The sequence below is a fragment of the Cardiocondyla obscurior genome, linkage group LG20 (assembly GCF_019399895.1).
Source record: "Cardiocondyla obscurior isolate alpha-2009 linkage group LG20, Cobs3.1, whole genome shotgun sequence".
NCBI lineage: Eukaryota > Metazoa > Arthropoda > Insecta > Hymenoptera > Formicidae > Cardiocondyla > Cardiocondyla obscurior.
The window spans coordinates 4,113,346-4,137,499 of record NC_091883.1 but is presented as its reverse complement, the minus strand read 5'-3'; the positions used below and the strand labels follow the sequence as shown (position 1 = coordinate 4,137,499).

The window sequence follows — 24,154 nt, the reverse complement described above, 5'->3', positions numbered from 1 at the left end:
CGCGTCCCTTCGTTTTTTCGAGAAAAAACGTACTCCATATATCATCGGCAGTAAGGACCGAAGCACCGCTAGTCTGGGCCGTTCAGGCCCGCGTCCGCGTGAGTATCAGTGCCAAACACCGGTAGTTATGTATATCAGGGGCAGTAAAACTGATGCAAATTTATTTCAAAATTCCGAGCCATTGTCGTAAAGTCGTTTTAAAACTATCCTCGTAAAACGATTTGAGGCGTTTCCTCCCGCCGCCCCGCGATCGTACCGGACCCACGGTGAGACTTTATCGCGGCGTACTACCGTTCCTTAAGTAATTCCACATCCTGCCCTTAAGGTAACGATCATGATCGTGGGAGCGTGCCCTCGACTGCGTCGCGGAAAATGTGCTTTACCGTACGAACGCCTCCGCCTGGCATACACAACGTCACTTTAGCATAACCGATTAGTATTCATACGCGGGGTAAAGATAAACGCGTACTGATACGTTCAAGACGAAAAATATACGTCTTTTCGCGTGACAACGAAAACTTGAGAGCGCCATATCTCATCTCGTTTTATCTGGCCTCGTTTCACGAACGACCGACGATCTCTCTCGACGCATCTGTTACGCACGCATCGACGTAATCTCCGAAAAAAAAAAAATAAAATAAAATAAAAATAAAGAAAGAAAAAAAAATTGATTTGACCTAGCAATAATAATCGCCAGGCCGGCCGGGGATATTCCGGAAAGAAGACCGCGCTCTCGTTCCGCGGGGTGAGATAGGCCGAGCAAGCATGGCCGGAGGGGAAGGAAAATTTAAGGGCGGCCGTATATTATCGCGACGAAGGGGTTGTCTGAGGTTAACTGCCAGAGCTTCGTAAGAGGGAGGATCGAGTGGTGCCGGGAGGGTGCGCTATGAATATTGTAGGAATCTAATTATTGTCGGTAAAAATAAATTGCCGTTATCGAACAAAGAACGCGCTCTCGTGTGTTTGGAGTTGAGCAGATCGCTCCTAAATCGCGCACGATATGCGTTCACCTGTCTGCTCGCCGTAGCGGGACTCGAGGTCCTCTAGATTTAAATAAACGGGAAATACAGCAGCTCGAAAATTAACGTAAAAGTCTGCGCGTCTAATTTAATTAAATATCTTTTCTTATATATTTTATCACGCGGACGATTATTATCGCTCGACTCATGCCGCGGCACGTTACGACAATATTTAATTTTCTTACGTCGCAACGAGCGAGGATTTTTACGGTCTTTGCTTAAATACTCGGGGGGTAATCGTAATATCTCGCTATCAGCCAACTGGAATCTACGCCGCGAGCCCGGGGTCTCCTTTGGAGTTAAATAAACCTTGTACGTATCCTTCTTACGACGATGAGACACGTGCTAGATCTCACGAACGAGTCTGTTACGTCATGGGCAATTTATTCGCCGACGTTGCTCCTCGCGTTTCACGCTTGATTGGACGCCGCGTTATTACAATTCCGCAATTTACGTTACGAAAATACGACGGCTGCCGCGACGTGCCTCTCGTCTAGGGCCGTCGCGCAAAAATCGTTAATATCACTTCATGACAAGCGGCCACTCCTCGGCAAGTGAGCTGAAGAAACTCCGTAGTTGTTTCCTAACAAGAGCCGAGTCGGGGGATCGGTTGTTTTTATCAGTTGCGTGAGCGCCCTACGTATGAAAACTTCCATCCGCTCACGCCCCGTTTCCTGCCGCGAAGATGACGGGCTAGACGGACGAAAGGGTGCGCGATGGCAGCCGCGGGGGACGCGAGACGGGGACCGGAGAGGAAGTTGTTGGACCATGTCGACTGCTTCCCAAGCCAGCCGAAGTGGACCTATCGACTCGAAACGAGTGTGCTCGACGTTAAAATCCCGGTCGCTGCTCCCGTTTCTAAGCCTCCCTTCTCTCTACTGACCGTCATCACTCTTTCTCTCTTCCTCTGCCATTCCGCCAACTTTCTGCCCTTCCTTCACGTGTACGAGTACGCGCGCGTGCTCGTCCGTTCGCTCGTGTTAGACGTAAACGATGCAACGGGGGGAGGTGGACACGGTCCAGCAAATCCGAAATCCCCTTTTCCTCGATATAAAGCTTCGTCCCTTTTTTCGGCTTCGATTTCCTACACAGCAGCGAGACTTCGCGCCGCTACTCCGTGCGAGCGAAGTATCGAAGCCGTCCGATAAAACCGAGTCGTAACAAACGAAATCGACACTGTGAGGACGGTCTCATGTACGTCAAGGCGGACGCGTCAACGATAGAATTCAATTCCGAAGTAACACTAACTTCGACGTACCTCGATCATTCTAAGTGCCGAAGTTGGATCTACATATTTAACTGTGATTTCTGAAAATGCTGATTCTGCAGCTGCCTGCATGTTCTCCATTCATTAAAAGCGAATTTTATACGAAACTAATACTAATCGCATCTGTTCCTAAAGCTGACAGCGATGTAGAAAAATTAGAAATTTATTACCGAAATAAAAATAATTATTTTTTGAACGGTTTAGAAAATTAATTACGCGTTACGTAAAAATTATTTTTACGCTCGGAGCGATGCGAATGAAGATGCGGCGGTCTCGCGTTACAGCCGTTAAATATAAAATATGTAGTTAATGAATAAATGATATTAAACTACTTGCAGAGAAGGTAGTCGGTAGGGACGGCGCTTCTTCGCAGGGGAGTGACAATATTATTCTGTTTCAGGGTGTGACGGGCGACCGGCTGGCCGGGGGCGCCGCACACCTCCTCCACCTCTTCTTCTTCTTGCCACGACCACAACACACAATGTAACAACAACTACTACTACTAGTGTCGTCCGCGCGAACCACGTTCTCAATGTACTCAATGTGGTACGTCACTATACCCCTAACTCGGTGTCTCTGAAGATGTGTCATTAAGTTTTAACACACACGTGTCTCTCACTTTTACGTTTATCGTGCCACACAATTATTACCTCTCGTTGATGTCTTGATGGAACATAGAAAAGGGAGAGAGAGAGAGAAAGAGGGAGAGGAAGTTACGTGAGGCTCAAAAATCCGCCCTCGCCTTTGGGCGAGCGTGGACTCGAGGGTGCTCTGTCTAATTGGCAATCAGGTCGAACTCGGTGGGGCATATATTAATACACGCAGCATCCCCGCGAAATCTCGCGCAAAATTATCTCGACGGCAGTTTAACGTCGCGCTTGGCAGAGGCATTCCTCGTATGCACGTATGTACCCACGCGTCATGTTAACATTATATATACGTTTTGTATTCTATATATACATTTTTATCCATTCGTCACACCAATACGTGCATACAGATACGGAGCACACGGCACACGTACAGACACACACACATATATGTATTGGTGGATTATGTCTTCACTGTTCGCTGAATTCCGTTACAATGTGACTTGTGGTTGGTTAAGTTTCGTTGGTTTATCGATGTTCAATGTTGACTGCTATTGTTGGTTGTTAGGTGTTTAGTGGTCATTCTGTGTTGGTGCCCACCCCCTACCGACTTCCTTGTATTCGCCGTCTCGGCGACGAACACCCTACCTACATCCACGCGAATCCCTAAACTTGATGTTAGAAGTTACGATATCAAACTTGCCTGCCGTCATCTTCTGTGCACACCGGCGGCACCTCCGAATTTATTAATTAATAGACGAATGGTAAGGCCTCTAAGTATTAATTTTTTTTTTTTTTTTACTAAGCATGCTGTTACTATTTTACAGGGGACTGTCATCACATATGCATGATACGACGTAATGCATTTGAATTTTCAGTATCGTGATATCGATCATGATGCAACTTTCAAAGCGCACAAGAGAGTTTTGAATGATAAATAAATTTTTTTTATAGTTCTGACATGTATTAGACATGTATTCCGACTTATGATTTATCTCGTGGCTGTCTAGTAAAACTGCAGCACTGAGCGAGAAATATAACGCTCAGATAAGATCGCGCAGATTAAAAATATTTCTTTGTAGTAATTAACTCGGTGCTTGTCATAATTTGTAAGGAAAAGTATTTGCTATTTTTTATTATCTAACTAGTGCCCACCCGTTATATTGTACGTTTTTTTTCGCCGCGTGCTAGTCTACTGTTATATTTTGACCTACGCAACGATCGCTCGGCTGTCGAATTCGCCAGGCAAACCAGTTCTTGCCGCCCGCCGCCCGCGCGTCCTGCACCCTGCGAAGTTAGAGTGCGAGGACCTGCCGGTCAGATGTAAACACACGCACGCACCCACACCAGTACGCGGCGAAAAAAATATACGATCACGGCGTGACGCAAGTTAGAATATCACAAATAAATACTTTGCTTCACAAAATACGGCTAGTACCGAATATTTTACTATTAAGGAATATACTATTTAATCCGCGCGATCTAATCTTAACTGCGAAATCAGAATAGCTGTTAGATGAATCTCCACTCGAGAATATATTACATCAGGCCAAGCTAGATTTTTTTACTACTCGCGCGGACGAAACTTTTCTAAAAAAAAAAAATCATTTCTCGCTCGGAATGTTTAGGAATGATCGACATTTGATTAGAGAATAGTACGTGCCATATCGTATTTTTCTTCCGGCATGCACGGTTCATATTTTCTTATCGAACGTGTCTCTGAATATCGAAGGCTTTCGGCCACCGTGGGCGAAGTTTTATTTTACCTTTCGCGCCTGGCAATATATATTCTGACAACGAGCTATCTTTCCCTAGGCTATTCATCCGTTAAATGGCAATTTTAATACGATAGAAGCACCTCACGAAACTAACAAATCGGCCACGCTGATATGCAAACACCATTGCACGTAAATGAGTCGATAATTATACACGTGTAAATATTGTTCTCTAAATATATTTTACATCTGTAATGATAATTAAGCTGAAAGCTCGCTACATGTTTGGCCCATTCTTTTAATGAGCTTGGAAAACGGTAGCAAACACTGGCCCGATGGCGGGTTAATCTGCGGTTGAAACGCTTGAATTCTTAACGAGGACGAGCCGAGAAGGGGCAAGAAAGAGAGACATACTTTTTAAAACAATTACACGAGTAGACAGCATGAAATTGGATGCTTTAACGTGGATGCTAGATATTCACGTATCTATTTTTTCTTTTTCTTTTTTTTCCTTCTTTCTTTTTTTGCGCGATATGACGCCCGGTCATGATAACGCAAGGAATAACGTGCGCTTTAATAATTGCGATTTGATAAGAACGACGAAATGCAATACGACGTTTTCGGTTCGATTAAACCGGCTGGGCGAAACACGGGAAAACGCGCGCAATATATGACAAAAATATTTATTATACTTTCTTCCCCATTTTCTTCGAGTTACGTGATCGATCGCAGCAAATTACGTTCCAAACTTCCCATTTCCCTCGGAACTGGTCGCCGGGCACTTTATTCCATTTGATAGCGACAAGCGAGCGGTGGCGAGCAAATGGCTCCTAACAACGACGTATGCGAGAAAGGGACGCGCAGCGAGCCCGGAAGCATTTATTTGCCAGCGGGAGCTTCTCGTAGTTTTACAATGTGGTCGCGCGACGTTCCGCAAAGGCAGCTCGATTTCAGGCGCGCCCCGATGATATTAAAAAGTAATTGGATTGCGATCCGAATGACGGTTGTTGCCGATTCGGCCGCCGGCGGCCACGTCGCTGAAAGAAGGGTGATGAAATCGGCATTAAGAGAGGAAGGGGAGAGCGGGAGGGCAAACGCGGGAGGCCCGTAGAACCGGAATAATGGACAGTCGTTAAATTTAATTGGCACATAATTATCGGAAGTCCAGGTACCTAACCAAGCAGATCGCCGCGTCGCCGCCGATCCGGTCGGCGCGGTCCCGTTAGCTCGTGCTTTAATATCGAGGGAAAAAAAATTCACTAGGCGAAGGGACGAGGGAGAAAACATCCTATTTCGTCTGCGCGTATTTGGCGGAACATCCCCGGCGCTTGTGGTTTGTGCCGGCCTAACGAGTCCGGAATCGACCTGCCCTTCATCCGAAATCGCTTCCCGGCGCCGCGCTTTCGTTTCCTTCCTTTTTATCCGCCTGGGTTCCCCCCTTCCTCCCACCCTCCCCTTCGTGCATGGGCGCCGAGCAGCACCCATCGTTTTTATTTCCCTTTTCGAACGTACGAGCGCGGTTTCGCGCGATCTCCCGCAAACTCGGGGCATTACCGCGACTCGATTGAATCCTCACGGAATGTAATTTATCTCGGGTGCCCTTCTTGCCGCTACCGTGCGTTCGCCCGCGGCGAGAGAGAGGCTCCGATAAAACAAATTCTTCGCGTCCGCATCGTACGATAATAGAGAACGGAAAAAAGTGAGTCGAAACGAGTCTTGGGATACGTTTTGGGAGGATCACCTTTCGCAGCATCGCGCGCGTCTGAGATCCCCGCGAAGCGCGATGCGAAGGGCCGTAATTAAGAGCCATAAATACGAGACCGGTCGCGGACAAATTAATTTACGTATCAATTAGCAGGATAGCGTGCGGAGTATCGCTATCGGCCGACGAGCGGGGCGCAGCCGCGTACAACGTAACGGCAACTCCGGGTCGTTCGGATTATACGTTACCTCGATATCATCGTGTGCCAATAAATAAGCTCGCCGATAAAATCTTTCATTTCGATAATTATTATTCGACGCGGTGTTAATTAATTAAGGCGCGAGCCCGCCGAGCGCCGGGGAGCAGCCCTTTCCCCTTGACACTTCATTTCGCGCACTCGGCGAGCAGGTAGACGAGCGTGTACGGCTACGATCGCGCCAGGTGATAACTCCTCCGAGCTCTCTGGCTAATTACCGGATGAAAGAGCTATCTGGCGACTGTCGTCAAAGCACCGGCGAGAGCCGGTAAATGCACCTGCCGTGCCATTGTGACATTTTAACGCGCTCCCAGCACGGTTTCGCGCACGCCGCCCGCTTTCGAGATATCTAATTTTCATTCGGCATCTTCGGCCCTTCCTCGTGTACGCGACGAATTCAACGCCAGTACGCACGCACGTACGAAATGTTATTCCTCGTCATTTTGCCGCGAGCGCAGCCGTTGTTTCCTTCGCGTTAAGCTCGTTAAAAAAGTGACGCCTCATCAATCTCGTTAAAAAGTTAAAAATTGAAAGCCGCCTGGGTTTCCCTAGCCTCGACTGTTTCACGGAACAACCCGAACTGGTTTGAACAAAAATGTATCACCGCGCCAGGAATATGTACAAAAAATATTGTTAAAAATGTTTAAACTATAGCGCGGAATCGTGGGACTTTATATGAATTTTTCCAGCGGATCGAAATGTAGCTTACGGGAGTGATGAGAAATAATTCCGGAACGACTTCGTCGATGTAAATTGCCTAGGACGACCGGAACACGTCCGAGTGTGAGGCACGCGTGAGACGGGATCGGCGCGGAGGAAACGCTAGGATAACACGAGAGTCGCGCTATTCGGCCGGAAGCCAAGAGGAGCAGGCAGGAGAGACAGATAGGAGCGAGCTCTCGTAATTTATTAATTTAATGCGTGACTTTTTGGGTCAGAATCGTATCTGGGTGAAAGGTTGCTGGCGGCGTTCCCGGATAAGAAAAAAATACCTCCCGCCCTCCCCCGAGCGGCCCCCGCACACGTGCAGTCGCGTCCGGTGTCCCGTCCGGTGGCGCAGGGCTTACTCTCGTCGCAAACAAATAAATAAAGGCGGAATCCGCAGCGCAGCGCCCGACGCAGAAACGCCGCTGAATATTTGATCCTTCCGCAGGGCGTTACTTTGACCGAGTACCTGGTCATGGGGTTGCTCGGTCGCCCAGGGAACCGCGCTTTTCCCCCTTAACCCAGTACGAGAAGTCGAGAACGAGAAAGGGAGCCCCGGAGTTTTATCGCCGTATTGTGTAGGCGTTTGGCGGAGGAGAATTCCACCCTCGGGGGCTCAAATCCGAGGGAAGGAACGGATATCTCGTACCGAAACAAGGCACGCACGCGCGTCTTTTTATTACGGACCGGCGTGATCGCGTTCTGCGATCTCTCTTGAATCGCGATCCCCGCGTTACGTTGTATGTTAATTGCGCGTCGTCCATGGGTCTCGGATATTAAAAAAACAATGCCCACGCGCCCCACCGTTTTTCTGTCGTCCCAAAAAAAAAAAAAAAAAAAGAAACAATCGGGGAACTCCGAGTGGTTGTGCGGCATTGAATTCAACGATGCAAATAGGCTCGATAACGCGCGCGTCGTTGCAACACGCGCGACAGAAATTCAATAGTCGATAGATACTCGCGATGGAATATTTCTAGTAAGGATCAGACTTTTGGTACGGGGTATTGAATGAGCGCGAGAAAGGAAAAGGCCGAAAGGCTCGGAGGAAAAGAGAGAGAGACAGAGAGAGTACCATGCACATTCTATAAGAAAAAGAAACCAGATACAAACGATATAGCTGCGAAAAGCTTGCGAGGCATTGCGCTATTATTGAATTTAGCCGCGCCGTGCCACGGATCTTCTCTATCTCACTCTCTTTCTCTCTCTCTCTCACACACATACACTCGTCGGGATTTGATTTACGCATAAAATATTCACCTCGCCCGAGATTTCGTTAGAGTTTCCGAAGTTCTGGGACGCGCCGCCGCCAGCTGCCGCCACCGCTACCGTCGTCGTTATCATCACTGGCGGCACAAACAGCGGCCCGTAGCCGCCGAAAAGAGAAGAGAACGGAGTCGGGAGCAAGTCGCGGGAAAGCGGAAAGAGATACAGCTAAGTATACGTGAGAGAAGACCCTGCTAGAGACAGAGCAACGAGGTTGGTGTAGGTATGATACCGGACTCTTGCGGGCGAGTCCGGACGGGGCACCCGGCGGGGATCCCTAGGCAGGATACCTGCCAGGAAAACTTTGCAGGCATCGAACGAAAAAAGACCCGCAAGTGCCGAGGAAGAGAAAGAAGGGCCAAGAGAGATTCTGCAGCCCTCGAGATCACTGCGCGCGCTTCTCTTGGCTTCCTGCCGCCTGCTCTTACCTTTTCCTTTCTTCTTGCGAACGTTCCTTTTTGTTTTCGTTCTATCACCCTAGTCCGTCGCGAAATCTAATAAATCAAGAAGCGAAGGAAACGGAAGTTTCACCGTGCGATATTCCGAAGAGAAACGCGAGCGCGCGCGCGAGTCGAAGATAGTGGACCGAGTTTAGGGCGTTTCTGATAACGAGTTTCTGCGTTTCTTCCCTCCCCCTCGAACGTTTTGCGGACGGTATCGTCGCTACGTGGAACCGAATCGACGTGTCTGTCGAGCGTTTTAGTGTATTCGCACACAATGAGTGCTCCCGCTTGCGCCCTCCCAATCTCCTTTCGTCTAACCCACCCACCCCGCTTACGTATCTTCTCGTCCGTATCCCCGCACGCAGACAGACTCGCGCTCAAGTTCTTCCTCGGTATCCTCGTATCTCCATTGTGCCGCGTCTCCACTTTCACCAGCATTAAGCCCTCCGAGAAATACATTTGGCCGCCTAGCGCGCGATTTTAGCTCACCCCGCGGACTTTTAGAAAGGGACGGCGAGGTGGATAGCTTCTCAGTGCTCGGGCAACGACAGGAAAAAAAGAGAGAAAGAGAAAGAAAGCGAGAGAGAAAGACAGAAAGGTGTGGAGATGTGTATGCCGAGATACTTAGCGCAAGCCGTTACTTCGTCAGTACAGTCGCTCTACCAAGTTGCACGACGATTGCAATTCCGTTCTATTTCGCAAAATGGTTGTGCAAAAAAGAGAGAGAGAAAAAAAGAAAAAAAAAAAAAAAAAAAGAAAGCCTGAGGGTATGCGGAAAAAAACATCGCATAGGGAACGCAGATTTGTCGAGGACGCGCCATTTCAATCGTGAAGCGTTGCGTTTGTGACAATGGCGCGCAGAAATGTTTCGCTCTCGCAGCGTATTATCGTTACAAAAACTGCCGCCGAATGTTGTTCGACGACCCGATCGTTTTACAAGTTTCGCCGGGCGAGTCGTGAAAAACTGCCCACGGGCTCCGATATGCATTTGCGTTTGCGCGCGCGGTATAATTGTAAAACATTTCATTTCATTTCATCTGGCTGCGTTATTTACCGTAGAAAAATCCAATTTTACATCCTATTATTTTGCTTTATCCCGCCCGATACTCGTCTCTCGCGGAAAAGCTCGTGTAAAAACACCCGCCCGCGAGTCGCTGTTATTTTTGCGCCGCGATCGCTCTCACGGCGGCGAACATCAATCTCGCATTATACGTCACTCTTGCATCATTCGCGAAGAGATTCGCTAATCTCGTTTATCTCGGTAGAGGCAGAATGCAGTCGGGAGGGAAAGAAAAAAAAAAAGAAAAGAAATTTTCGGAGCACCCCGCGAGGAAGTTTCGCCGGAAGTCTCGAGGGTTTATCCAGCCAGCTACGTCTTCCGTCCGAAAACTTATCTGGCGTAGGGAGGACGGGAGGGAACGGAACACGTTGACCACGCCGGCGGGTAATACGCGCGATGGCAGAAGCCGTTAGCTCGCTCTATTGGATACGAAGGACTCGGGGCTCTTCTCTATTCCATTTATTCCGTATACATAATATATCGTTTTGCGAGTAAGCAAACCCGCTCTCGACCGTCCGCCGCGGAGCTCATAGGTATTCTTATTTTTTTTCGCTCGATTTAACGGGCCGCGATAGGAGGGCCTCTCTTTTCGGCGCAGCCGCGGTGCTTTTTATGCTTAAACGCTTCCTCGCGATCATCAATCTCCGCCCGTAACGAACGGCGGAAGAAGAACAGCGGCGTAAGAAACGTGGCAGTTCGACGCTCTCCTAATGAAGAACTTTCTTAATAAGAGGAACGCGGGCGCTACACGTGCGCGAGTAATTTTTCTCGATTGTGGAACATTAGAGAATATCAAGGATCCGCGGCGGGTTAAACAACAGCGTGAAATTAATAACGACAATGCCGCCGATGAAATTGCTTTTTTCTTAAGCGCGTAAGGGCCGATTAATCCTTCGACAACAGGTTTATCTACATGAACAATAATTCGCGTAAGTTCTGTTTATCACAAACTATTAATTTTACCGGGAACAGTTACGATGCCTCGCCCGGTGTCTTAACTCCCAACTTACAGTGTAGCAAGCCGTATACCGAGAAATTTATAGGTATATAAATTCAGGCTCCTTTCACGGGAAAGTTAGCAGGCACCTCTTGACCGGAAAGAACGGAGCGGAATACCCGCGCCTTTTTTCCGGTAACGCCGAGCATTTTGACAGACGTAATACATGCTTGAGTCGCCGCTTATACGCGAATGAAAAAGAAGGTACGGAAACGCGGGAAGTAAGAGGGAAAAAAAATCTCGAGATTAATCGCGATAAATAAAATACCAACGCGAGCGATCAGAAATTATTATAGTTAAAATAATTATTTCTTAAAAAATACGAACAAGAAGTAAAATGACGGTACCGTAAAAAAGAAAAAAAAAAAAAAGAAAAAAAAGAATTGGGTGGAAAATGAAGGATTAATTCGATGAAATCTATGACGACGGAGAGTGGTAGCCGGGGCTTTCATCGAACGCTTCATAGAGAACACGCGTTTCGATAATGCGCGCGATGGAACCTAATTCACGTCGCCGTAGCGTGAGACGGGAACGCTTCGGTTTCGCGGGAATGAAAATCGCATTCGGCCTGCCTCGCTGTGCGCGCCTAGGTACGGTCGGACATGCGGGGCGCGAAATTCGGGCGAGTCCTCGTGAATGGCCTGTCGGCACCGCGCTATACCGCGCGGATACGGCGCGTAATTACTTTATACGTTTATGGCGGCGACCCTTTCGTCGGGGCCCCTTTTGTCGGTGCACCGTGTGATTTATCGCGGTAAACCTACCTACCCGCGCCATCGCCATCGCCATCGCGCCGCTCACTCGACCGAACCCTCCCTCCCCGTCCTACCCGCCGCGGCGAGAATTTCCAAAGCTCGCGTGGCCCTCGCCCTAAGCGCCGGATCGTTTACTACACCCGAATTTGTAACTAATTCAGGCGCTTCCGCTCTTGACGTGTATTACCTTACCGAGGCATTCCGACGGACAAGTAAAGCACACTCGTCTTTGCGGCTATACACGCGGCTCTCTCACAACACCGAGGTGTACAAAATTAAATACCAAAGAAAAAAAAAAAGAAATAAAAAAAAGTCCCGTATCCGAAAACGTTAAAGACATCCTTTTGCGTTAACGAGAGGAGTATTTTTATAACGCGAATAGTTGCGCGTTAAAGACCAGTCAGTCTAACGCAAATAACATAAAACGTTAAACGGAAGCGAAAGGCACTGAGAGCTTCTATTAGGATAAATCATGCCGGGGGAGAGTCCGTGTTTGATCTCTCAAATACATCGTGGTCTTTGGACGACGGAAGAGCGAAGCCCGCAGCATCAGGATCTCCGATGCTAAAATTGTGTTAATATTTGACAGGTATAATTCGGCTTTACGAGCGATGTAAATGCGTCGCACGTGCGCGTATTGAGAATTATCGGAAATACTAGTAACGCAGAATCGATGGCACAGCGATTTCCCGACGAGGAGGGGAAAGGGGGCGAGGGGGATTTGCACACGGTATCATTTCGGTCATTGTTAGCGTCGTTTTGATCGCGTTGATCGTCGACAAAATACAGGCTCGCGACGCGAGATGATATATCTCAATTGCGCATAATACCGAAATCTCTGAAGGCATTTATGTGTAACGGCGACGGTTTATTACGCGGTTTCGCGTTTTTTTTTTTCGGCGAACGGAACGCGCCGTACGCGACCGTCGCATACATCGCGTCGTCGGAAAAGTCACGCGATAATTATCTAGCCCTAGGTTAGATTTACGTCCGGGTGATTTGAATATCAGGTGGGAGACGACGTACTATTCATGTATTCGGCACTTTTTAATTTTTTTTTTTTGGAGACTTCAGACGACATTTTACACGAGGCACTCCGTGTTAATGGTAGGACGTTGAATACATCTGCATTAAAAAATGTGACATGGCATATTTTTACAATTTTCGCGGTTACGAAATATGCGCCCTCCACGCACGGGGAGACTACTATATATCGGCCTTCCTAAATAACACCCAACTTTTTATCAGCGTAGTTTATATGTATATATATAAATTATTAACGTAAATTTGTTTCTCGAACAAAGTTCTAGACGAAAAGTGAATATGTAAACGATGTAGCGAACCGCTGAATTAATTAACAATTCATTATTGTACTTTTGTAAATTAAAACCCTTTTGAATATTACCCAAGTTTTTTTCTTTTTTTTTTTTTTTTTTTCCTATAACGATATCTATAAGTTTACTGATTTGATTTCGAGAACAGTACCGGGGAGATTATAGTCGGCCTCCCTTAATGGATGTCCTTTGAAGTAGGTGGAAATCGTAAGAAAAGAAAGGGAAAAGGTTTCTTTTGCTATCGTAATGGGCGGGGAACTTCGAGTTAGGACGACATCGGGGCTGCTTTAGAAGCGAAAAGACACACAGACCAAAAGATTCTGCGCCAGAACCTTTAGACGTTCTTTCTCTGTTGGATCCTGAATAGTCGCGAGTATAGGACCACGCTATTTCTAAATGAAAGTAGTTTTTCGATTTTATCCTTTCACCGGTCTAACTGAATTTTTCGTGCACTTCAAAAGTACGAGTCCTTTACTATCTACCAGAAGAAACCGTGCGCACCCTTCGCGTGCGCTATTTTTTTTCGACAAGTTCCAATTCATGAAAAAAAAAAAATTGTACGACTTACCGAACTGCATGATCGTCAGCGGAGTTGTTGAGTTCTGGCGGTGGCTGTAACAGAAAAAGAAATATTAATGTAGACAATTAAATTATTTATAAAATTAATTAAAAAAAAAAAAGAATTTTTTATTTAACAAAGATTTTTTTTTTTTAATTTATCCTTACCTATGAGTTGCTCCGCCGATGCAGGATGCCCCCCGGGCCTGCTCCTCCTCTCAGATGGGACGTGAAGTCATCCTTCTTTAGCACTGGAAACTCGCGAGATAGTCCACGCACTCCCGTTGAAATCCCGTTAAAGTCCACGCGCTCGGCCGCGATACGAAATAGTCTACGCACTGCCGATAAGTTCTCGATCTCGGCCGCGATACGGAATAGTCCACGTCCCGGTAAGTTCTCGATCTCGGCCGCGATGCCAAATGTTCCTCGCGCACTTTATCTTCCTTGAGTCTCTCAAAAGTCCATTGTCCGAAACGGGATGAGAATCCCGGCCGCGACGAAGAAGACGGGCGAGGTGTGGTTCTCTTCCTGCTCCTCCCGCGCGATTGCAGTTCCGGAACTTGCCGAAAAAAATAGTAATGGGAGCCGGAGCTCGGAAATGTCCGAATAATACGCGACGCAATTCACACCAGACGCTCCCCGCGCGGCGCTGGGCCCGTGACGTCACATTGTCGTTCCGGAGCATCTCTTTCGACGCACGAAACGAAGCACTAAACGATGAGTACGATAGTCCAGGCGTACAGAATATGATTGTCCGTTCCGTACTTGACGACGTCGACACTTCTTCGACTGCGAGAGTATCTTATTCGCGGTCACAAATACGCGTAATTGCGGAGCGATTAACGACACGACCGCGCGACCGAGACTCCGCAATTAGACTGACCGGTAGATGGTGCGCCCCTAGATGGACCGAGACAACCGCGGAAGAGTGAGAGAGTGAGCTTCGATGCTCACGAATTGTCGCCCGACTGCAAGCACGCGGATATATTACGACGGAACAAATAACACGACGGTCACCTTCACGTGCTCGGTCGTATGGACAACGGCGGTGTCCCGTGCTGCGACACCGTGGCCACAGGGCCACCAGGGCGAGGCGAGACGTAGCTACGCAACGATAAACCGTGGGAGGATACCCGGCGATGCCTCGAAATCCGTCGCGAAAACCAGAGCGCACCGCGTGGTCGGCGTACCTTCTCAACTGCGCAACGAGGCACGTAGATCACCAGGCCGATCAGGCGATCGATGGCGCGCTGTGATTGGTCGGCGCGCTCAGGTGTCCTAGTTCTCCCTAGAGCGTTTGCGCCGTGGTCGAAACATGATTGCAGGTGGTTGTGGGGGAGGCGGGGGAGGCGGAGTAGAAGATCGCGAATACTGTCTTTGCCTGGAACATATTAAATTAAATATAAAAATTAAAATAAGCCTCAAAATCGCCGATAATTAACACATTATATATAGAATAAAATAATAATCTAAATGTACTACTTAAACAATATATATAATTCTAACTTATTTCGCATATTTGCATTTTATTTTTTAATTTAATTTTCTTTTTAATAATATTCTTTCTCGAATGCAAGTAATTTCCTTCGAAGCGCCGACGTGGGAGTGAATAAAAACTATATGCAGCTACGAAAAAAAGAGTCAATCGACTCTTTTTTTTTTGTTCTTATCGCTTTGACGCTAGGCGTCGATTTAATATTCTTTTGCCATTCGCTAAGCATCTCTTTTCGAAGACGCCGAATATCTTCGTTGCTGGATAATTCTGTTTCCCAAGGGAAAACCCCTTGCAGCATTAGGCTGCCGGTCATACCTTGGCTCGAGGCGCGGAATGGGTTGCGTGGAGATGAGATCTTGGTAGCAGGGAGGAAGAGAACGAGAATACAAGGGTAGAGACGTGAACAGAAAGAGAGAGAGAAGACAGCGAGAGGGAATTTCGGGGAGATGCGGAGAAGTGGATGGGTACAGGCCGGCCATGTAAAGCGGAATGAATCTCGCAGCCGCACGTGGCTTGGCCGCGATCCACGCTATCCCGACCACTACTCGCGTTCTGCAAGCTTTTTATGTCGGGAATTTAAATTAGATACAACCACTCTCCATCCGCAGCCACTGAAACTCGCGCCGCGCCTACCGAATCACCCCGAGAGAGATACTCCTTTATTTCACGGCACTTTATTCGACGGCGCCACGCAGCTCGTCTTCCTATTTAAAGAGAATCCAGAAAGTTTCCATCGTGGAAGTTACCGCGGCCGGGCGATACGTAAAACAGTATCGGCGATTCGAACGAGATTTTCCTTCCCGGATATTGAAAAAAAAATGTTTCTTTTTTTTCTTTCTCTCTACGCTCAACATTAACGCTTTCGTTATCGAGCCGATACGTTCTGGATGCATGCATGAAGCCCGTTATACGCGCGCACGTGCCTTCTCTCTCCTCCACGTAATCACTTTCTGGCACTGACGTGAATGTCCGTATGTATTACTAGTATACATCTTATTAGCATAGAAGTGACAACAACGGCCGGATCGATACTCCTGTCAATGGCATATAATATATGCGGACCGCCGGACACTCGCGTACAATACCCAACGCGCAAAGATTTAAAGCGGACATAATAAAATAGTTTCGCTGTTTGCGCGTGACAGATTTATCGTTCGTATGTATCCACGCCGCAACGAGTTTAACAGTTCGCGCGGCTAAAACGATGGGAAATAGCCGCCCGAGCCTCGCCGCGTTATTTCAGCGCGGTGCGTAAACGTGGCGATTTGATTTCATCGGGGAATTAAAATTCAATTAGATTCGACGTCGAAATTAAATGTAAAATACGTAAGGACGATTTGATAGAAGGTAGGGCAGAAAACTGAGAAGCCGGCGACGTCGCGGAACGAGGCGGGAAAGCAGATACGGTCGACTATAGCCGGCTTCGAATTTACACAGCGGCGAAGGCCACCCCGCGCGGTCGGCTCGCTCGGACCCGTCGTTAGATGACCGTTCGAGTTCCGCGCGGTCGATACCGGTCGAATTCAACACGGTGCTAGATATCGAAAGGTACCCTCTCGCCGTCGGGGGAGGGGGGAAGAAAGGGGGGTATCGGTTAGGCAGAGGCGTGCCAAAATGTGATTGCGGCAACATTGCGTCACCGCCACGCCGGTCTCGGGGTATCTTTGGAGGCTCGTCGTTGGAGAGGACGAAGTAGGATTCTCCTCCTTTCGAAAGCGTCGTTAGAGGCTGCTGGCACCGGTCCAATCACATCGACTAGCTACTGTGTATGTTCCAACCCGGTGCAATGTGCGCTACCTTCCTCCGCACTCTCCACGGTCTTCAGCCTGATCCGGCCTGGCCGACGCGGGGGTGAAAAGGGGTGGCAGGGGGGAGGGAGAGACTCTCGTTCCCGAGTATTCTCGTTTCTTGTTTGCACCTATCGCTCGACTACCCACGCACCCGCCCGCCCCCTTCGCCCTCTACAAACACCGATATGGCCATCGATACATCGGAATATAACTGGGACATTACGTACGATCCGTTCGGATAATCTTGGACGTATTCCGACCTTCGCGAGAAAAGAAACGACTGGCGCTCTCGGTTATTAATTTTCGCGCGACGAGCCGGACGAGGATTTATCGCTGGCGCGCAGCGCGATTTCAATCGAATAACGATAGATCCAGGATCTCGCGCGCGGCTGTTCAATTATATTTTAAATGACGATGTTGTACGAGGTAAATGCGCGTGCATGGTACGTATGATATTTCAACATTCCCTCGCGGAGCAAGTGCACGAATATCCACTTCGCGCTCATCGTAATTCTTGACATTTGCCACCTGTGATTCAGTTTCGCCGGAGGTAGGGGGAGGGAAGGGAGAGGGGTTGGCAAATGCGCCGAACTCGAGTTGCGAGAGGTAACGGGTGCGAACTAAGGGATGAAGTTAGTTAGCATACTAATTCCGCCGGGGAAACACTTAAACGCATTATACAAGCTACTAATTACCAACATAATGAACCGTCGCTAATCAACGAAAGAAACGCGTCTCGCAATTACGGAGTGAGAATCTCGCCGGGGCGGGAAATGACCGTACGGAAAAACACATCGATTCGAATGACTGAGCGCATCGCGATAACGCTTTACGTTCACGCTCACGTATTCTCTCTTCCGCGCGCCGGCGAGGAGAATTATATCAAAGAGCGATTTCGATCATTGACATTCAATGGACGAGCGAGCGCGTGAGATCCGGTGCGCGGCCGGGGGAAAAAAGTTTAACGTATTAATTACGGAAAGTTCGACCAGCTTTTCCTGCCTTGCAAACCGCGTTTCGTCTCCCCTTTTTTTTTTTTTTTTTTCTTTCGCTTTTTCTTTTTTCTCCTATCTCCTTCGTCTTTTTCACCGACGAAGCGTATTGCATTACTTAATGTCGATTCCGGCGCGAGCAGCCAGTTTTTATACAGAACATACTATCGGATATTAATTATATTTCTTCAGTCGTGATGTATTCAAGTAAATATTCGCCGTGTAAATTCTTTTTCAACGCGTAAATAGCGCAGCGATTAATAAGTACGTAGACAAAACCGACGCGAAATTAGCGGAACTGCGTACGTGTAAAAAAAAATAAGTTGTACATTATATTTTATTAAATTGCATTAAATTGAAAAAGAGAAGGATCTTTACGTGCCGCCTCAATTTTCCGTTTCCCCAAAAATTTTCCTGTCCCTTCGCGTTTACAGACTCGAGCTTTAATTGATAGGATCTGTCAACTAAGTATTACGTCATCGCGTTAAATTGGATCTGTCAGAGACCGGGCCGCCGGTCCGATCATGACTTCAGTACGATCAGCAACGGGTTGTAGGGCGAGAGTGCAGAGAATGAGGGACGTGACTGGCTTACGAGGGTGGCATTATGCCTAGACGAGCCGGGGATCAACGATATGGCGCCCATCCCTAACCAGACCCGTTCTGCGAGGCACGTATATCGTTATGCTCGCGACACGGTGCAAGTCGAGTCTATCTTCCTTAGATGTCTATACGCGCTATTATATTCGAAGCTAGGAAAACTTTCATCCCTCTATCCTTTTTATACGAGCGGCATAAAAGGCCGCATTTTCGTTTCGACTTTTCGAGGGCTCGCGATAATCGCGCCACGCCCGGTGAAATTATATCGTAAAACCCCTCGCGTACGCGGGAGATAAATGCATGCACGTTACAACGCCGCGCGTGCTTTTTAACTAACGGTAAAGCGCCGGAGTAAAGCCCGGCGAAGTGATTTTCCCGGCAAAAGGCGCTAATGCGAGTCCCCGTGCGCGCCGCCGGCGATCACGTAACGTTTCGAGATAAGTTACATATCTTTCCTGTGTAACGGTGCCGCTTGTAATTTGTCGCGGACGAAACGGACATGAGTGCACGGCTAACCTTCGGTACGTGTAAAGACGTCGTTTACATGCAAACAGCGTACGCCCGGTAACCGGCCCCGTAAAGAAGCGGCGCAAGATACGCCGTCCAATGGTAATTTCGATCTCGCAGATAGGAAGTTACAGCGCGCGCGGGCTGTAATTACTCCCCGGCAACCACCCCTCATACTTCGGCATCGTGTGTACCTACGTGCGAGCGGTCGGTGCTTTAACGTGCACCGTCGATTTCGTTGATAGCGAGGCGTATACAGCGGGCCGGGACCGATTCGCGTATCGCGAGGACAGTACGAACGGTAATTGCGCGCGAACGAGATTAGGCGGGCCCCGGGGAAAGTTTTCCGAAAGTTGGAAAGTCGCCGGGGTTTCCGGTTAATAAAGCGGCGAGCGACAGAGCGGAATTAGCGTTTAGCGCAACGCCCTGAGCGCAGATTTCAACGCGCGCCCCCGGTAAGCAAAGAGTTTACGACGCATGCTGCGAGTCGGACGAGCGCGCAGACAGTGATTAGATATTAAATTGGTAATGCGCGGCTAATGCGGTTTGAAGTTCGCGCGGGCGTGTAATATAATCAGTTTTGCGTCTACGACCCGCTTGAACTTGAGCCCTTCGGGTTGAAGTCATACTTAACGTTAAGTAATGAATATGCAGGTATAATGCCGAAGCGGATGGGAAGGGCGCGGCCGTCGTTGAGTTAACGAAACACGGCATAACGGTGTAAAACATAATTATCAGCAAGACGTACGGGGCTGCATTATTCATGGGCCGGTTAGTCCGCTTTCAGAACGCCGCCGCGTACTGACAAAATTGCAGGCTTACGACTCTATTCTGATAAAATAACACCGGAATGTAGGCCAGGCGCGCAAATTAGATCCCCCTTCGCCCCTGCCCGCCCGGCGAAATCGTTACCAATGAATCTCCACAACGGCTTCAAAACTACTTTGTTCGGCCCGGCGAACAACTCATGTTTCATTACAATAGAAAATTCTAGCAGCGATACTCCGCCGCGCCGCGTTACGCGTCGACAATTGCATCTTGCCGTGGCTTGATTACGTTCACGCGGATTGACGCGTCGAACAAAACCTCGAGATAACACGATGAATAAAAGAAAAAAAAAAAAAGAGGAAAAAAATGAGAGAAAAAGAGGAGATATATATATATTAATTTAACGGAGAAATGCAATCGCTCCGTTTTGCATACTCGCGATAATTTCAATGGCTTTACATCTTCGTCACGGAGCTCTAGGTGTTTGATAACGCCAAGCGAAATACATAATTTCAGAACGCGATATCGCAATTATAATCGAGAAGCTAATTTCTCGCGGTAACAAGCGAATACAAAGATGGATTCGCAGCCCAATATCTTGCGTGCTACGAATCACAAGTAGGATGAACCCGGTAGCTCGAAGAGAACGCAGTACGCCGGTTCGTATGTTTTAGAAGATTAGTTGCCGAAGGGGCGAGCAAAGGGGGGCGAGAGGCGGAGGGAGAGAGAGAGATAGAGAGGCCTCGAGTTGTTCTTGCTGCTAGAGATAATGGGGCCGGGCTGTCAGTCTGTTGGATAACATAATACTTGGACCTGTTTACACTAACCCCCGTTCTCGCGCCGAGCCCAACCCCGTTCTGTCTTCCCTTAATTAATACCGCAAATGTGTAGAACGGAGAAAGAGAAGCGCATATAACGGAATAAAGGAGGAATCAGTCAAATGAAGAGTAAGAACAAGAGGGCAAGAGGGAAGGGGGGAGAGAAAGTGGCGGCGGATGTAACAAAGGGAAAGGACGAAGACGGGCGAGTCGGGGGGGGCGGAGGGAGAAGCGAAGGGAGAGCAAGAGAGAAAGGCCCCGGGCGTCCTAACCACCTAATGGAGCCTGCGCCATCGAGTTCATACTATTGGTTACATACCGCACTGTGTACCTGCGGCACTTTGAAAAGGGTTGGCCTCCTACATTGCGGCATAACGTATGCGCATACTCCATAAAATGTACTGTACACCCGCGCTGCGTACATATCGAAAGCCATTAGCGACGATGATGGCAAAATAATTGTAACGTTACAATGCGGTTTGTATTAATGAATCAAATTAATTTGATTGAGTCTTACGGAGATTGACAACGGGGCCGCGTTGTGTATCGCTCGCCGCGAATATGGTCGAAACACGACGTCGAAATTGCATATCAATTAATTATTTATTATTTACTCCGGGGGCACGGGATGATATAATTATCTGTCGACCGTGGTTCCCGTTCGATTAATGACGCGCGATTTCCCGCCGCGCCGCGTGACGGGGCGCCCAAAAAGTGATTCCACGGAACCGCGCTCTCCGCGTGTAAAAGATTACGGTGAGTTCATTATTGCTTACGGCAATTACTTATCTCCACTTCACTTACCTGACATCGTAATCTTCGTAAGATTCAACGCGCAATCTTCTTGTTTTCGTACTTAGAGAGAAGCCTTTTAAAGGAAGATTCCTTAACGGGCGAAGTTGACGTCGTTTCATTATGAGCCGTCGTCTGGAATCTCTGATGTGCCTGCCGCTTCCCGGCTCTTACTAGATATCACTTAATCGTCTAGTTCTATTGTTCCCTTAACCGCGAACGAGTTCCATTACAGTAGACACATCGTAATCGCTCACGAGGTGCGTCGCGTTCACGGCACAGATGAGCTGTTAACCGCGATGCCGGTCCATTGTTCGGTAATGAAGACTGATGACAGGATGTCAGCGTGGCGCCGAATGAGCCTTACCCCGCGACAAGAAACCGCCGTCAGTTTATTAGACGTCGTTCGCGATAAACCTTCATTCTTTGTTTGGCCCGACGTGACGAGCGATCCGCGACACGGCGAATTAATGAACTGGCGTCATCCTTATAGAAACGGTCACGAAGATGTCTGATTACCTGCACTTCATCGCGGGTCTTTGTCCCCTCGCAACCTTGCGCATTGTACTCGAATGCGACTTCGCGCCGCGAATTCATTTACACGGCTCTGTATGTTTCTCGTGGTAATTTTTACGACGTGCTCGAGAAGACTCTAATTAAATAATCGAATAATTTTATATCGATCGAACGAAAAATAAAAAAATAATTTTTAAAAAATGAGGTAAGAGCGAAACGCTCTGAAAATTCTCAATGTTTATTCATATAATTTTCACGTAATTATTTCTGATATTCCGACAGCTCGGCGCGACGTGTATCGCGCGTGCGGATACGTAAACCCCTTTCGTACACGGCCATATGTACGGTATACAAGAAGACACAGAGCATCACCGGCAAATCACCGGGCGCGGCATGCATCCGTCGCGATTTATCTCGTCCACATTTTAAAGCGGTTCGCTGTCACGGCGTGTCGTCGCGTTTTCGTCGGCAAGCGCAGTACACCGATGTCGTGCGTAGAAAAAAAAAATAAAAAAGTAAAAAAAAAAAGAAAAAAAAAAAAAAGCTTTGCAGCTACACTCATGACACGTTTACGCGAGATATTTTTGATATCGTCCGGGGACTGCGGTAAAAATTGATATCCAGATAGCGAAACATTGCTTATTTTATTTTTATTCCTTTTTTTCCCCAAGCGTTATGATCTTTGAATAATTTTTATTATAACTCCGGTCGTGAAAATACCGCCCCACTAAACGCAGATAATGCGCGAGTAATTTTTGCGCGGTGTTTAACGAAGAATATTCGTGGCGTTCGCGGTTTGACGGCGGAATATCACACGTCGTCTGGAAACGAATGGCGCTTTACGCGTGGTAACTGAGCTACGATATCGCTCGAACGTGCGCGACAAACTACGCTGTCAGAAGTGCAGGGGAACGAATTATTTAGACATTGATTTTTGTTTCCGTTCGCTCCGCGACCTGTGCGAATGACTCGTCACGTCGATGATAACGACCCGAGTGGAAATTGATTCCCACCGTTACTTAATAATTAACCGGCCAATTCGCGGTTCGTCTTGTGGCTGTCTAGCGAAACTGTCCAGCATTGAGCAAGAAATATTAACGCTCGAGTCGTCCAAGCGCCACGCAATTATTCCTAATTAACGGCGAGCTAAAAAAGCTAGATATCTGAACGTTTTTCGTCGCGTAACTAGTCAGCTGCGCGTCCTGACCTACCTAACACGTGCTCGACTGCCGAGATCGCCGCTTGCCGGACCCAACGACCGTCGCGGTAGTGTGAGTACGTGCGTGTGTTTACGTCTGGCCGGCAATCGTCTTCGCGTTCCAAGAATCCGAGCTCGCAGGTGGAGGACGCGCGGACAGATAACGGCGAGAACCGGTTTGCTCGGCGATTTCGACAGTCGAGACAGTTTTGCGTAAGACCAAAACAAAACAGTAAACAAACACGCGGCGAAAAAAGTTTCGATATCTATTTTAGAAACATCGTCCGCGCTGGACAGTGACCAGACGTCGTCGAAACAAGACGTACAACAAAAGAAACCGAACGCGCGATTACAAGAGCGCGAAATAATTGTAGCGCAGCGATAGCGCTTGCTAATAAACCTGTTTCGAAACCATCGCCACTTGAATCTACGTTTATTTTATTTTAATTAATGTAACTATCTCACAGAAATATACTTAATTTTACCTGATGATACGCTTTCTTTTTATTTTTTTTTTTTCCTTTTCCCTTCCCGTTGCACTTCCGTCGTTTCGAATCTATCCGACGTTGTCGGGGGGCGATAATAAATCTACCGCAAAAGTAATGTGAGACCCGTGTTGCGCTCACCTATATATCGCGTATACCCTATTCAGACGCGTTGCCCTTACAGCGCTTCTGGGGTGGTAATGGCCCCCGCGAGTATGTATGCTCACATATCGAGCTGCCGTTCGCACACAGAGCTTGCCTCTGGGATCGGCCGAACTGTAGCGGTTCGTCGCGCGTTGATCCGTACGTGGGTCGTACTTCGTAAAGCGAACTACGGAGTTCTCCGCTATCTCACGGCTGTGATACGCGCAAAAAAAAAAAAAAAAAAAAAAGAAACTTCCCTCGTCGTTCACAAAGGAGCCCAGGCGTTTCGCCGCGACGCGCAGGTTAACCATATTTCCCACGCACTTGTAGTCGGTGCGTATCTAGGACTAAGGTGACACGTAACGATGACTAATAGCCGTTTCCCTCCG

The 24,154-nt window shown here is 48.0% G+C and overlaps 1 protein-coding gene across 4 annotated transcripts in view; it reads left to right on the top strand.

The window, feature by feature from the left end:
• Positions 1–24,154, top strand: part of Bru3 (bruno 3) — a 535,780-nt gene that overhangs the window by 134,959 nt on the left and 376,667 nt on the right. For all 4 annotated transcript variants that reach the window (XM_070669981.1, XM_070669973.1, XM_070669976.1 and 1 more), the window contains exon 3: positions 2,687–2,832. The gene's annotated coding sequence lies outside the window, so the exon portion shown is untranslated. The remainder of the gene's footprint in view (positions 1–2,686; positions 2,833–24,154) is intronic.